Source organism: Salmo trutta, unplaced genomic scaffold (assembly GCF_901001165.1).
Source record: "Salmo trutta unplaced genomic scaffold, fSalTru1.1, whole genome shotgun sequence".
Classification (NCBI taxonomy): Eukaryota; Metazoa; Chordata; class Actinopteri; order Salmoniformes; family Salmonidae; genus Salmo; species Salmo trutta.
Window position 1 is genome coordinate 40001 of NW_021823118.1, and position 16828 is coordinate 56828.

The window sequence follows — 16828 nt, forward strand, 5'->3', positions numbered from 1 at the left end:
ACAGAGGGGTGGGTAAAGGAGGAGGACTGAAGGGTGTTAGCGTGTGTAAAGGAGGAGGACAGAGGGGTGTGTAAAGGACGAGGACTGAAGGGTGTGTAAAGGAGGAGGACTGAAGGGTGTGTAAAGGAGGAGGACTGAAGGGTGTTAGCGTGTGTAAAGGAGGAGGACAGAGGGGTGTGTAAAGGAGGAGGACTGAAGGGTGTGTAAAGGAGGAGGACAGAGGGGTGGGTAAAGGAGGAGGACTGAAGGGTGTGTAAAGGAGGAGGACTGAAGGGTGTTAGCGTGTGTAAAGGAGGAGGACAGAGGGGTGTGTAAAGGAGGAGGACTGAAGGGTGTTAGCGTGTGTAAAGGAGGAGGACAGAGGGGTGTGTAAAGGAGGAGGACAGAGGGGTGGGTAAAGGAGGAGGACTGAAGGGTGTTAGCGTGTGTAAAGGAGGAGGACAGAGGGGTGGGTAAAGGAGGAGGACTGAAGGGTGTTAGCGTGTGTAAAGGAGGAGGACAGAGGGGTGGGTAAAGGAGGAGGACTGAAGGGTGTTAGCGTGTGTAAAGGAGGAGGACAGAGGGGTGTGTAAAGGAGGAGGACAGAGGGGTGGGTAAAGGAGGAGGACTGAAGGGTGTTAGCGTGTGTAAAGGAGGAGGACAGAGGGGTGGGTAAAGGAGGAGGACTGAAGGGTGTTAGCATGTGTAAAGGAGGAGGACAGAGGGGTGGGTAAAGGAGGAGGACTGAAGGGTGTTAGCGTGTGTAAAGGAGGAGGACAGAGGGGTGTGTAAAGGAGGAGAGGGTGAGCGAACCGAGAACAGGGGATAAAGGAGCAGACCAACCAAACAGAGACAGAGATATGGAGTATGAAAACCAGAATGGCAGAACGAGTAGAGACCAGGCCTATGTACAGACATGCATGGTACCTATGTGGTAAACTAGTTTGGAGCCACAGATTCTTCAAGGTAAACCAAACCCCATGAGCGGAGTCCAAATCCACAGCAGAGAACTGGCCCCAGCCTGCTACACACTGGGAGGAACGCTGCATACAGTAGTTACACACTCACCACTAAATTACATTTGGTTTATAACTGTTGTTTTATATCACCTTTATTTAAACCAGGAAGTAGCACACATATAAAGAATGTGGAGCCCTGGTCAATGAGACAGCTCATGTAGAAAACAATCATTCAGGATATAAAACCACAACAAAACCGATAAAAACAAATGTACATTTCTACCTCTCCTGCTGTAAATCTTTCATTTAGACTAGAGCCAGATACACTTCAATAACTTTAATCACTATTTTAATAACGTTCAATTACTAAGCAATTACTCTTATTGCATATAAATGTGTGTAATGTTTCAAATGATACATGTTTATAATTGTTAATAAATGTCAAAATACTCATTTATTAATAAGACATACTATGTATATTAGTTTATTAATACATATTGATGAATGTTTTATAAAGTGCTAGCGAAGAGTCTGCTAGCTAATTGTGCAGCAGTAATAAATTACAGCACCCAGGATATGGTCTTTGTTCCAGCCATTTTAACTAGATGGCTGACTTTATAAACCCCTGTTCACACATCACTGCTTCTACTTCATTAAAAGTATAAATCCTGATTTCGATGGGAAAAGGTGACAAGCCAGGGCCCTAAATCATCTCTATTAACAGCAGCCTGCTGTGTGTTGTGACTGTAGGAGCCTGGTGTTAAGGTCAGATGTCAGCTGTCGCCCCTCTCGGTCCTCCACTAGACCCTCACTGCAGTAGGATGACGCCACTAGACACTGATATCGGGTCAGTTTTGCTGTTCAGCCTTAATGGTTAAGGATCGGGTTTGGGGAGGGTGAGCTGATCCTAGATATGTGGTTAAGAGAGCACTGTGGTGTGGTATATTGCAGAGACGGAGGTAGAGGGAGGCAGTGGTCGCTTGGCCAGGTTTATGGGCCTTGGGACGCCCTATAGCTTCTCTACAGCAGCTCAGGGAAAATGGCTGAACCTAAACTAATCACACAGCCAATATCCTCCTCTGGACAGAGGGAGAGGAGTGGGCAGGGGAGACAAGGAGGGGTGAGAGGAGAGGGCAGGGGAGAGAAGGAGGAGGGAGAGGGCAGGGGAGAGAAGGAGGGGAGAGAAGAGGGAGGCGCAGGAGAGTGGGCATGAGAGCAACAACACACACACTGGCCCCTGGGGACCCTGTCCTGGGTGCAGTATCACAGACACACTGATGGGTTTCTGATTGGGTGGTGGTGCAGCAGAAAGTGTTTTCCTTGCCACAGAGTGTGACCCTTCTAGCTTCCCCTGAGAGAGAGAGCGAGAAAGAGGTGCAGCGGTGTTTCCCAGCAATTTTAGGTGGTTCACAATTCCAGGGCCCCGTTCCAAATAGTTATAAAACTCTTCCTTCATTCCTTGAGGAATTTATATTTAATTGGTGAAAACAGTAGGATGGCAACCATACATTCAGTCATCCAATCACATACGTGCAGGTCAGATTTCCTCAGGGAAGGGAGGAAGTATGCATTTTATAACATTTGGAACTGTCATCTACGTTAAAATATTTGGGTTCAGTTAACCTCTCTAGTACATGTGGGACGAACTCGTCCCACCTACGTAACAGCCACTGAAATCCAGTGGCGCGATTTTTGAATCGTTAGAAATGCTATAACTTCAATTTCTCAAACATATGACTATTTCACAGCTATTTAAAGACAAGAATCTCGTTAATCTAACCCCACTGTCCGATTTCAAAAAGGCTTTACAACGAAAGCAAAACATTAGATTATGTCAGCAGAGTACCCAGCCAGAAAAAATCAGACACCCATTTTTCAAGCTAGCATATCATGTCACATAAACCCAAACCACAGCTAAATGCAGCACTAACCTTTTATAATCTTCATCAGATGACACACCTAGGACATTGTGTTATACAATACATGCATGTCTGTTCAATCAAGTTCATATTTATATCAAAAACCAGCTTTTTACATTAGCATGTGACGTTCAGAAAAAGCATAACCACCGCAAACTTCCGGTGAATTTACTAACAGTTTGCTAAATTACTCACGATAAACGTTCACAAAAAGCATAACAATTATTTTAAGAATTATAGATACATTACCCCTCTATGCACTCGATATGTCCGATTTTAAAATAGCTTTTCGGATGAAGCACATTTTGCAATAATCTAAGTACATAGCCCGGCATTACAGGGCTAGCTATTTAGATACCCACCCAGGTCAGCATCCACCAAAATCACATTTCCTATAAGAAAGATGTTCTTACCTTGCTTGTTCTTCATCAGAATACACTGCCAGGACTTCTACTTCAATAACAAATGTTGGTTTGGTCCCAAATAATCCATCGTTATGTTCCAACAGCGACGTTTTGTTCGTGAGTTCTAGAATGCTTCTTCGCGGTGTCGCGCATGGCGCATTGGCGTGTCAAAAATGTCTAAATATTCCATTACCGTACTTCGAAGCATGTCAACCGCTGTTTAAAACCAATTTTTATGCCATTTATGTCATAGAGAAGTGTTAATATTCCGACCGGGAGTATGCATTGAGCCTAAACAGCCGAATAAAATTTCTCCTCAGAAGCGACTCATGCACGCGCATCATTCAAAGGTCCTCTGAGCCGCCACTTGCCAAAGCCGATAATGTGTTTCAGCCTGAGGCTCCCTCGTCAACCTTCAGTTATTTCGCGGGCTCTGAGAGCCTATTGGAGCCCTGGGAATTGTCACGTTACAGCTAAGATCCTTACTTTTCAATAAAAAGAGGTAAGACGCACGACTCCTTGTCAGACAGGGTACTTCCTGCTTGAAGCCTTGTCAGGTTTTTGCCTGCCATAGGAGTTCTGTTATACTCACAGACACCATTCAAACAGTTTTAGAAAATTCAGAGTGTTTTCTATCCAAACCTGAACAATAATATGCATATTCTAGCTTCTGAGTTGGTGTAGGAGGCAGTTAAAAATGGGAACATATTTTTTCCAAAATTCTCAATACTGCCCCCTATACCAAAGAGGTTTTAAAGGGATACTTTGGGATTTTGGCAATGAGGCCTAGGTTTGGGCGCTATTCAGATTTTCACAACGCCATTGCATCCTTCTCTCATCCAAGGATTTACGCTATTACCGGCTAAGTACATGAAAAAGCCCATTGGGCATCTATTACCGGCTAAGTACATGAAAAAGCCCATTGGGCATCTATTACCGGCTAAGTACATGAAAAAGCCCATTGGGCATCTATTACCGGCTAAGTACACAAGGGGGCACCACAAATGGGGAAAAGCCCATTGGGCATCTATTAACAGAATACTGACAAAATTAGCACAAGTAATAGCTCATTTCCATGGAAGCTGTTAGCTAAATATATGCAAAGACAGGCAATCCAGCTCATAAGGATATACATATATTGGTAGGCGCTACCAAATATCATTTTTGGTGAGTTTGGACATTTACAAGTGAATGATGCCCCATCTCCTCCTTAATTCAGCCACTTACCTAGATAACTAGCAAGTTAAACTTAGGGGTTGCGTTTTTCTGCGTTTTTTCACAACAACAACAAAAAGATAAAACGCATAAAATAATATCTGGCAGCATTTTATGAACGCAGATCTAAAATGATTCTTATTTCTGCTCAGCATCAGTTGCACTCCTCCACTCGGATGAGACTTCACAAACAGGCCTTCTATCAGCAGACAGAAATCACACTTAGCTGCTTTTCTCCACTAGCCTACTTTCCGGTAAAATGCAAGATTAACTTTAAGCAAAACATTACCAAATGTTTCTGGCTAAATTGTTTCTATGATAAACATTAGAAATGTGATGGCCATGAATCGTTTTCGAAAAAAATACCTCACTTTGTCATTGTAAGCTAATTTACTTGTGCGGCTGCCAGCCGAATAGCGTTGCACTGCTGCCAAATGTGGTGTTGCACCAATACATTTTTTGCGAAGGAAAACAATACTTGCACGCCCCTGATCACTCTTTTGAAGCAGAAAAACACTTGACTTTCAATATAAAACAACGCCTGTTAATAGACATGTACATTTACATTTTAGTCATTTAGCAGACGCTCTTATCCAGAGCGACTTACAGTAGTGAATGCATACATTTCATACATTTTTTTTTCTTCCGTACTAGACAGCTGGACTCACCTGCTCCTGCTTTCTCCTGTTGTGCTATTTACAAACAAACACCTGACTGGCTCAACTGTTCTGGGGAACTACGGTAAGCTTTATAATGGAAACTAATGAAGAACGGTGAAATGAAGAAAGCCATCTGCTTTATCTCCTAACATATTGCACATGTTGACTGCAGGTATTTACTTCAATTAGCTACAAATATTAAAATGTATTTGGAAATAGTTTTTCAATACCCCAGTATACACGGTGTACCGCCCAAGCCTAATGAGGCCCTTTATCTACTTCCCCAGAGTCAGATGAACTCCTGGATACCATGTTTATATCTCCACCTGCACTTTGAATGAAGTTGATAACTAGCGCAATTGCTAACTGGCGTTCATTTCAGCGTTGGCTCGTGAAACTACCTCCAGCCTCCTTAATACTGGATGCAGATACATTATACCTTGTGTAAATTCTGAAGTATCCCTTTCAGGCCAATCAGATCAGTGATTGATGAACACAGGGGTAGGGGCCCCAGTATGATGCTGGGGCCCCTACCTACCTGGCTGGCAGGACAGTCGGTTTGTAAGCTATGGGAAACCCTGAGGTGGTTCAGCTTCCACAGCTCTAGTCTTCAATTAGCTGTTTGGTAACACCTGGATCTGCAGGTGAACCTCTCTCTGTCTGACTAATGACCCCAATCAACTCATTACACACGCGCGCACGCACACACACACACACACACACACACACACACGCTCCCATTACCAACTAAACACTTACACATGGCAGGGGTTTGGAGTCAAACACGCCTGTCAGCAGAATAGTTCAGTATCTAGGGCCGTGTTTGAATGCTTCCTACATATAAATCACTACCACAACATGGCTAGACAAGTGAAAGCAAGGGTTTCCACTACAGAACTAACACTAATACAGTCATGTCAGAACAGTGATGATTACCTCAATGAAGGAAGGAAGGAAGGAAGGAAGGAAGGAAGGAAGGAAGGAAGGAAGAATACATCTGTAAAGTCTCTTTAAAAAGAAAAGGCGCTGCCCACTAGGAGCTCAGATGCAATAATTTATTACCAATGTTTGAACAGCCAAGCTGTCCTCACCAGGGTGTGATGAAGACTAGCGTGGGTTATGCATTAGTAAAGGCCTGGGTAATGTGGGTGGGTTGCAGAAGCTGTCAACACAACTTTACTCATGCCTGTTGACCTGCATGGGCAGCCATCACCCTTTAGAAGGTTAGTTCTTGCATAACCGTGCAGGTGAGCATGTCAATACAGGTAAAAGCAGGGTTTGAGGTTTGACATGAATGTAGGAAGGAGAATTCCTGAGTCCTGTTATAGTTAGACCTATCACACAGCTCAGTTAGGGACCACTGGGTTGGAGGTTCAACGCTGCCCAATCTCAATGTGCTACAAGTTCACTCAAAGTGGACTAATATGCATGAATACTATGGCGTTGTCCTGTCTGTGCAGTAGGCTAATGCAAAAGGACGTGGGCTACTCATGCAGAAACGTGAGATAATGGGAAAGTGAAGTTCATGGACTTGTTCCAAATGAGCAATGCATAAACTCTACCAAATGAACAATCCCTAAACTATTCCCCCCAGCTTCAGAGCAGCGGGGAGGGTTTCCATGGTTGTTCTATAAACACTTAGCTCACCTAGAGTTGGTGGAGTTCCAGTAGACGACGTGTCTCTTGGCCGACGCTGTGCACGCGATGTTGAGCAGGAAAACGGTAGTTCTCCAAACCGTGACAGCTCCCGGACTCCAACCGTACGCCATCACGGTTAGCGGGCGAGGCAGGCGACCCACGGAAAGACAGCACGAGGGGACCGGGGTGGGACTGGTTGGTTGAAAGAATTCGGTGACAGGTAGACTAGTGGTCCCGGTTAACGCAGAGTAGAATCACCTTTATTGACGCAATACTCCCGTTCAAACTAATTCACCAGAATACCTTCCTTTCGGGGGACATCCTATGTGGAAACCGTTGCTGCATGGTGAATAGTCAAACGATAGAGAGACCCCTCGAAAGTTGAACACAAGAAAGTCAGATAGTTTGGTAAAGTTGCTGACTGATACTGAAAAGGATAGCCTCCTTTTTGCTGGTGCAGCACAACTTATTTCCTTGTGTAAAAAAAAACGATTAAAAGTAGACTAACTTACCGAGTATATGCCTAAAGTTAACTTGCAAGTTGTTGATAATCAGCTGCTGAACTATGCTAGGTTAAAATCGCAGCGTTTTCCGAATTCGAGTTGAAATCAGTTGATAGGTGTCAGTGGGTGCTGTCTGGAGCGGTGCGCTGTGATTTGGGTTGGGAGGGGCCAGAGGGCCATGGGTCCTGTCTGGAGCGGTGCGCTGTGATTTGGGTTGGGAGGAGCACGGGGCCAGAGGGCCACGGGCGAGGGAGGGACCCAGGAAACTTTAAACCAATCAGTGCAGCGCATGGGCGGTGTCAACATTCCATAGTTTTCTAGAGGTGTGAGCTGCGCCGACTTGTGTGAGCTGAGGGTGTGGTGCATCAAATACGTTTCTTCCTCTCCTCGTCTTCCCTTAAGAGTATGGACAGCAGAAGGCAAAGAAAATGCAAAATTATGCGGAAGTTTATTAAAATATAGGTTGTACAAAATTATGGTTGCCAAAATATTTAGAAAAAAGACTGACGAAACAAAGAACAATATGAAAGAAAACGAATAGACCTATGCCATTTAGGCATTCCTGCCAAAAGACTTACAGTACTTAAGTTGGCATAGGTGGGGGTCTACCCCAGGCCCCCATGTCCTGTCTGGAGCAGGAAGTCATGAGCTCTGCTGGTTGGCTACTGCTTAGCAACCTAGCGGTGCCCCTATCCATAAAGTAACTCAGAGTAGAAGTGCTGATCTAGGATCTGTCCATATAACTAAAAGTTCAAACTGATCTTAGATCAGCACTCCTACTCTGAGATGCTTTATGGATATGGGCCCAGGTCTTCCCCAGAAAGACTATGTAAATTATGATCGCCAGAATGGGCCAAAAATGTTTTCAGATGTCCGTTTTGGCCTTTAAAAATTGTTTATTATGATCAAGTTCAATCCCCACATTTAATTATTTTATAGTACGCTACAAATGGAGATATTTAATGAAATAGTGAGCCATTCTGACTACTAAATTAGTCACACAGAACCATGTGCCGACACAGACCAATCCACGCTCTTTTCACGTGCACCTAAGGGGGTGTGGTGTGCTATCCAGATGAGAGGGCGGAGTCAACGAGCCTGTCAAGAGGAGATGGAGGGGCTGACCAATGTCTGAGAGGATGACAGAGGATGACAGATGATGGCCGTGGAGATGGAGGATTGGCTCACACTATGTTTGAAATAATTGTATAGATTTTTAATTCCCAACTCCGTTGTATGTCTGAGGATATTCTTTATGACAAAATGATGCTGTTGCAGAAATGATAAAGATAGTCTACAAACATATACAAATATAGAATCGAGATGAACTCATTTAATCATTTATATTTAATCATTTATCCCCTTTTTAGATTTGACAGAGAGTCACCATGCCAGCATGTTCTGCTTTTAACTGTACTAATCGGCACTCCAAAGAATCTTCATTTTTTTTCCGGTAAGTCAGTCGTAATTCAGATTATTATAGTTAATATTTGCTGTCCGTTTTGTTTTTCAATGTTGAACTGGCTATGTTCTAGGTAACTCTGAACCTAGCCAAATGCATGCTAGCAGATACCCATAGACTTCCAGTCAAGAAGGAGGAATGAGGAAGAGATGAAGAGAACCATCCAGAACAGAGCTTAGTGGAGGTGCAGGACCTCTGCTCCACTTGCAGCTGAAAGGATTACGTCTAGTAAGTCAAGAAATGAATACACATTATATATATTGTGTGTGTGTGTGTGTGTGTGTGTGTGTGTGTGTGTGTGTGTGTGTGTGTGTCAATCTCCTTTTGATGGCGTTCTTGTGCATCTGATGTTATGATTGGATTTCAATAAAAGCTGGTTGCTTTTATGAAAGCAATTTGAAATGCAATTCCAGACGTGAAATATTAGGTTTACTACAGTGGATGGATAAATTCCATCACAAGTTAGATATCATGCATGGCTACATTGACTGTGACCTCACCTTTAGACTGTAATGCAGTCTGTAATGCAGTCTGTAATGCAGGCTTACAGTATATTAGTCTATCAAGCAGCCAGATAGACAGCACAGCCGGATGCAAGATAAGTAATCTATCACACACACACACACAGTAATCACAGTCAAAGATAGGCTATGCTTCGAAAAGCAGTTTCCAGAAAAATCACACTTTCTTCCTGTCTCATCTCTCTTCTCTCCAGGCCATAGTTACTGTTTATAACCTTCTTCCTCATTTATGTTAAGGTTTGTGTAGTGGATGTGTGTGTGTGTTGTGGGTATTAATTCTCCTGTTGTCAGTGGGCCCCAGGGGATGGTGTAGTAACACTAATCACCTTCTACCTCCGTCGGCGAGAGCCACCGGTGGTCCTCTATAATTATCTGTGCGTGTTTGAGTGTGTGTGTGTGTGTGTGTGTGCGTGTGTGTGTGTGTGTGTGTGTGAGAGAGAGAGAGAGAGTGTGTGCATGGTACTATCTTCTCCTAGTGTGTTTGCTCCATCCCTCATGCAGACAGTTACATGGCTAGTGTCGTGTTATTAGGAGGGTCAGGTCTCTCTTCCTGTGTGTGTGTGTGTGTGTGTGTGTGTGTGTGTGTGTGTGTGTGTGTGTGTGTGTGTGTGTGTGTGTGTGTGTGTGTGTGTGTGTGTGTGAAGAACAAAACATGTGTGTGAGTGTGTGCATGCATGCGCACACATGTGTGTGTGACGCCAGGTCTCATTAGCTCACTTCCTGATCATGAATTTCCCATGATGCCTCTGTGGTCCGGTGTTGCTAATTCTTTCCCGGTGTGTTGTAGCGCACCCCCAGCAACATTAAATCAAATTGTATTTGTCGCATGAGCCGAATACAACAGGTGTAGACCTTACAGTGAAATGGTTACTTACAAGCCCTTAACCAACAATGCAGTTTTAAGAAAATACCTATTAAAAAAAGTAAGAGATAAGAATAACAAATAATTCAAGAGCAGCAGTAATTAACAATAGTGGGGCTATATACAGGAGGTACCGGTACAGAGTCAATGTGGAGGCTATATACAGGGGGTACCGGTACAGAATCAATGTGGAGGCTATATAAAGGAGGTACCAGTACAGAGTCAATGTGGAGGCTATATACAGGGGGTACCGGTACAGAGTCAATGTGGAGGCTATATACAGGGGGTATCGGTACAGAGTCAATGTGGAGACTATATACAGGGGGTACCGGTACATAGTCAATGTGGAGACTATATACAGGGGGTACCGATACAGAGTCAATGTGGAGACTATATACAGGGGGTACCGGTACATAGTCAATGTGGAGTCTATATACAGGGGGTACCGGTACATAGTCAATGTGGAGACTATATACAGGGGGTACCGGTACAGAGTCAATGTGGAGACTATATACAGGGGGTACCGGTACAGAGTCAATGTGGAGACTATATACAGGAGGTACCGGTACAGAGTCAATGTGGAGACTATATACAGGGGGGTACCGGTACAGAGTCAATGTGGAGACTATATACAGGGGGTAACGGTACATAGTCAATGTGGAGACTATATACAGGGGGTACAGGTACAGAGTCAATGTGGAGACTATATACAGGGGGTACCGGTACAGAGTCAATGTGGAGACTATATACAGGGGGTACCATGACATAGTCAATGTGGAGACTATATACAGGGGGGTACCGGTACAGAGTCAATGTGGAGACTATATACAGGGGGTACCGGTACAGAGTCAATGTGGAGACTATATAAAGGGGGTACCGGTACAGAGTCAATGTGGAGACTATATACAGGGGGTACCGGTACATAGTCAATGTGGAGACTATATACAGGTGGTACCGGTACAGAGTCAATGTGGAGACTATATACAGGGGGTACCGGTACAGAGTCAATGTGGAGGCTATATACAGGGGGGTGCCGGTACAGAGTCAATGTGGAGACTATATACAGGGGGTACCGATACAGAGTCAATGTGGAGGCTATATACAGGGGGTACCGGTACAGAGTCAATGTGGAGGCTATATACAGGGGGTACCAGTACAGAGTCAATGTGGAGGCTATATACAGGGGGTACCGGTACAGAGTCAATGTGGAGGCTATATACAGGGGGTACCGGTACAGAGTCAATGTGAGGACTATATACAGGGGGTACCGGTACAGAGTCAATGTGGAGGCTATATAAAGGAGGTACCAGTACAGAGTCAATGTGGAGACTATATAAAGGGGGTACGGGTACAGAGTCAATGTGGAGACTATATACAGGGGGTAACGGTACATAGTCAATGTGGAGACTATATACAGGGGGTACAGGTACAGAGTCAATGTGGAGACTATATACAGGGGGTACCGGTACAGAGTCAATGTGGAGACTATATACAGGGGGTACCATGACATAGTCAATGTGGAGACTATATACAGGGGGTACCGGTACAGAGTCAATGTGGAGACTATATACAGGGGGTACCGGTACAGAGTCAATGTGGAGACTATATAAAGGGGGTACCGGTACAGAGTCAATGTGGAGACTATATACAGGGGGTACCGGTACATAGTCAATGTGGAGACTATATACAGGTGGTACCGGTACAGAGTCAATGTGGAGACTATATACAGGGGGTACCGGTACAGAGTCAATGTGGAGGCTATATACAGGGGGGTGCCGGTACAGAGTCAATGTGGAGACTATATACAGGGGGTACCGATACAGAGTCAATGTGGAGGCTATATACAGGGGGTACCGGTACAGAGTCAATGTGGAGGCTATATACAGGGGGTACCAGTACAGAGTCAATGTGGAGGCTATATACAGGGGGTACCGGTACAGAGTCAATGTGGAGGCTATATACAGGGGTACCGGTACAGAGTCAATGTGAGGACTATATACAGGGGGTACCGGTACAGAGTCAATGTGGAGGCTATATAAAGGAGGTACCAGTACAGAGTCAATGTGGAGACTATATAAAGGGGGTACCGGTACAGAGTCAATGTGGAGACTATATACAGGGGGTACCGGTACATAGTCAATGTGGAGACTATATACAGGTGGTACCGGTACAGAGTCAATGTGGAGACTATATACAGGGGGTACTGGTACAGAGTCAATGTGGAGGCTATATACAGGGGGGTGCCGGTACAGAGTCAATGTGGAGACTATATACAGGGGGTACCGGTACAGAGTCAATGTGGAGACTATATACAGGGGGTACCGGTACAGAGTCAATGTGGAGACTATATACAGGGGGTACGGGTACAGAGTCAATGTGGAGACTATATACAGGGGGTAACGGTACATAGTCAATGTGGAGACTATATACAGGGGGTACCGGTACAGAGTCAATGTGGAGACTATATACAGGGGGTACCGGTACAGAGTCAATGTGGAGACTATATACAGGGGGTACCATGACATAGTCAATGTGGAGACTATATACAGGGGGTACCGGTACAGAGTCAATGTGGAGACTATATACAGGAGGTACCGGTACAGAGTCAATGTGGAGACTATATACAGGGGGTACCGGTACAGAGTCAATGTGGAGGCTATATACAGGGGGTACCGGTACAGAGTCAATGTGGAGGCTATATACAGGGGGTACCGGTACAGAGTCAATGTGGAGGCTATATACAGGGGGTACCTGTACAGAGTCAATGTGGAGACTATATACAGTGGGTATCGGTACAGAGTCAATGTGGAGGCTATATACAGGGGGTACCGGTACAGAGTCAATGTGGAGACTATATACAGGGGGTACCGTTACAGAGTCAATGTGGAGACTATATACAGGGGGTACCGGTACAGAGTCAATGTGGAGGCTATATACAGGGGGTACCGGTACAGAGTCAATGTGAGGACTATATACAGGGGGTACCGGTACAGAGTCAATGTGGAGGCTATATAAAGGAGGTACCAGTACAGAGTCAATGTGGAGGCTATATACAGGGGGTACCGGTACAGAGTCAATGTGGAGGCTATATACAGGGGGTACCTGTACAGAGTCAATGTGGAGACTATATACAGGGGGTATCGGTACAGAGTCAATGTGGAGGCTATATACAGGGGGTACCGGTACAGAGTCAATGTGGAGACTATATACAGGGGGTACCGGTACAGAGTCAATGTGGAGACTATATACAGGGGGTACCGGTACAGAGTCAATGTGGAGGCTATATACAGGGGGTACCGGTACAGAGTCAATGTGAGGACTATATACAGGGGGTACCGGTACAGAGTCAATGTGGAGGCTATATACAGGGGGTACCGGTACAGAGTCAATGTGGAGGCTATATACAGGGGGTACCGGTACAGAGTCAATGTGGAGGCTATATACAGGGGGTACCGGTACATAGTCAATGTGGAGACTATATACAGGGGTACCAGTACAGAGTCAATGTGGAGGCTATATACAGGAGGTACCGGTACAGAGTCAATGTGGAGGCTATATACAGGGGGTACCGGTACAGAGTCAATGTGAGGACTATATACAGGGGGTACCGGTACAGAGTCAATGTGGAGGCTATATAAAGGAGGTACCAGTACAGAGTAAATTTGGAGGCTATATACAGGGGGTACCTGTACAGAGTCAATGTGGAGACTATATACAGGGGGTATCGGTACAGAGTCAATGTGGAGGCTATATACAGGGGGTACCGGTACAGAGTCAATGTGGAGACTATATACAGGGGGTACCGGTACAGAGTCAATGTGGAGACTATATACAGGGGGTACCGGTACAGAGTCAATGTGGAGACTATATACAGGGGGTACCGGTACAGAGTCAATGTGGAGGCTATATACAGGGGGTACCGGTACAGAGTCAATGTGGAGGCTATATACAGGGGGTACCGGTACAGAGTCAATGTGGAGGCTATATACAGGGGGTACCGGTACATAGTCAATGTGGAGACTATATACAGGGGGTACCGGTCAGAGTCAATGTGCGGGGGCACAGTTGTCGAGGTGTACATGTAGGTAGAGTACATGTAGGTAGTACACATGTACATGTAGGTAGATGTCACGGTTGTCGTCGGTGAAGGAGGACCAAAACGCAGCAGGTATGTGCAGGCTCATCTTGATTTTTAATAAATACAAAATTAACACCAAAATAGCAAAGAACGAACGATCAACAAAAAGAGTCTGGTAAGGCACAAGGCTAAACACAGAACACTAGACTAACCATAGAATACATGAAAACCAAACAGTGCCCAAAACCCCCGGAATACTTATTCAAATACCCTTTTAACAAACACACCACCCTGAACCACATAAAACAAATACCCTCTGCCACGTCCTGACCAAACTACAATACTAATTAACCCTTATACTGGCCAGGACGTGACAGTAGAGTACATGTAGGTAGAGTACATGTAGGTAGTGTCGTGTCTTTGGCTATGCCGGATTAAGTGATATGACATGCTAACCTATAAAAAATTTTCTCTGTAATTAATATTATCTGATTAAGCTAATCATGTAAATGTAATTAACTACAAAGTCGGGGCACCACGGAAGAACGTTTATAGAGCTGTTATCTTCCGAATAAACTCTTAAAATACTTAGTAATATTTTACATCGATAGCAGTCAATACTAACCCTTATCTTATTTTCAGTCTCATAATGAAAGTTGTAAATTCTTGGCTATCTTCACGAACCCTGGCTAACAAGTTGAATCAGCAATACAAAATTGGGTTTAATTATTTATTTACTAAATACCTAAACTAATCACACAGAATTACAAATACACCGAATACAAATTATGTCATACATGATGACTGGTTACACAAAGGAAAGGGGGTTGGGCTTGAATGAAAGAGCGGGAAGATTTAGGAACAAAGAAACAGCAGCTATGCTATCGTAAATACATTATCTTATGCATTCTAAATTACCGCCCATTTGGAAAAGGAAAATGCAATAAATATTTACTCTGAGCTGCGCTTCGGTAGATTGGTCGTAGATGCTGGCCGGGTTGGCCAACAGATCTTCCTGTACTCGGAAGAATGTCTCTGGTGGTAAATTGGATACGTGGTGGTATCTTCGTCCGTCTGTTAGACTGCATCCGTCGTCCGTCCTTTCCTAGCCCACGTCTACAGCGGCCGCTGCTAACTCAACGGCTAGGAAGTATCACTTCTGTAGTAAATAAGCTCAAAGTTCATACCAGTTCATACCATAGCTCACGCCGAGGTTGGCTTACTTGACATGTGTGTCCTTCTAACGTAGAGGCTGCAGACCTCACGTACTGGAACAACGTGGTTATCTTTTCATCAAAGGCTTATATAGTGGAGAGGGGAAGGAGGTGTTTCATCGTTTATAACCCCTGTCTCTTCACAGGGTTGGGCCACTGATCAAGCAGGGCACTTTCCTTATGAAAACCCAATTCTCTCATTTGGAAGCTAAAATTACATTTAATCTCCTAACAAACAATTTCAATATCAAACATTTCAATTGCATAACAATTCCATGTGACTCTGATAACTAGAGGGTGTATACTTTCCCAGGTACAGTTTATGTCGTCCTGTCATCAGTCATAATGTCTCAGATAACAACGAACTGACATCCATACTTATTACGTTCCAAAGCATATTTCCAACTGGTTTTATTACCAAAATATGGTTCCTTTCCCCATTTGTTTGATGTTCCCAGACTCTCTATATTTAACAGGACATCAGTCCTTCAGGACAGCAGTCCTTCAGTAGGGTCAGAGAGGGGAAGGGAGAAAGGTATTTATGGGGGGGGGTCATAAACCTTACCCACAGGCCAACGTCATGACAGTAGTACACATGTACATGTAGGTAGAGTACATGTAGGTAGAGTACATGTAGGTAGTACACATGTACATGTCGGTAGAGTACACGTAGGCAGTACACATGTACATGTAGGTAGAGGACCTGTGTGTGTGTGTGTGTGTGTGTGTGTGATTTGCCCCAACAGAGTATAGCTCCCTCAGGCTGATGCACACTCAGGAGGGTCTTTCTCTAGCCTGATCAGGATGGTTAGTGTTTCTCTCTCTCCTTCTCTCACGGTCTTTTCTGGCCCTAAGCAAGCTCAGCTCTCAGGTCAGGTTCTTCAACTGACACTTAAACAGAATTGCAGAAGCATATCAGAGATGTGGATTCATCTAATTGTGCAGATGGTTATTTCACATTAACAGCAGAGGTTCCCAACACGTGTCCTTAGTCCCTTCCTCATTGGTCAGACAGACGATGTTGTCCATGTGGTCCATGTTGTCCTTGGACAGCCGTCTCTTCTTCTGTCCTGGGGACTCCACTCTACTGCTTATGTTATTATGCTGTTGGCTTGTTGTTTTCTCAGGTGTTCCATCCATGTCCATCTTCCCAGCCCCAGTCGGTTAGCTATTAGCTACAGGCCAGATATTGATTTTATAATGAGCGTAAACAGCCTGAAGTCTGCTGTTGTTGTTGTTGTGTGATTAGTAACATGTTATGGTGGTAGAGGTTTAGGAAAGTGGAGTCAATTCAGATGACTCAAATCCTCTTATCACCACATTTGGCCCCAATTCTTTCTCTCTCTCTCTCTCTCTCTCTCTCTCTCTCTCTCTCTCTCTCTCTCTCTCTCTTTCTATCCCTCTCTCCATCTATC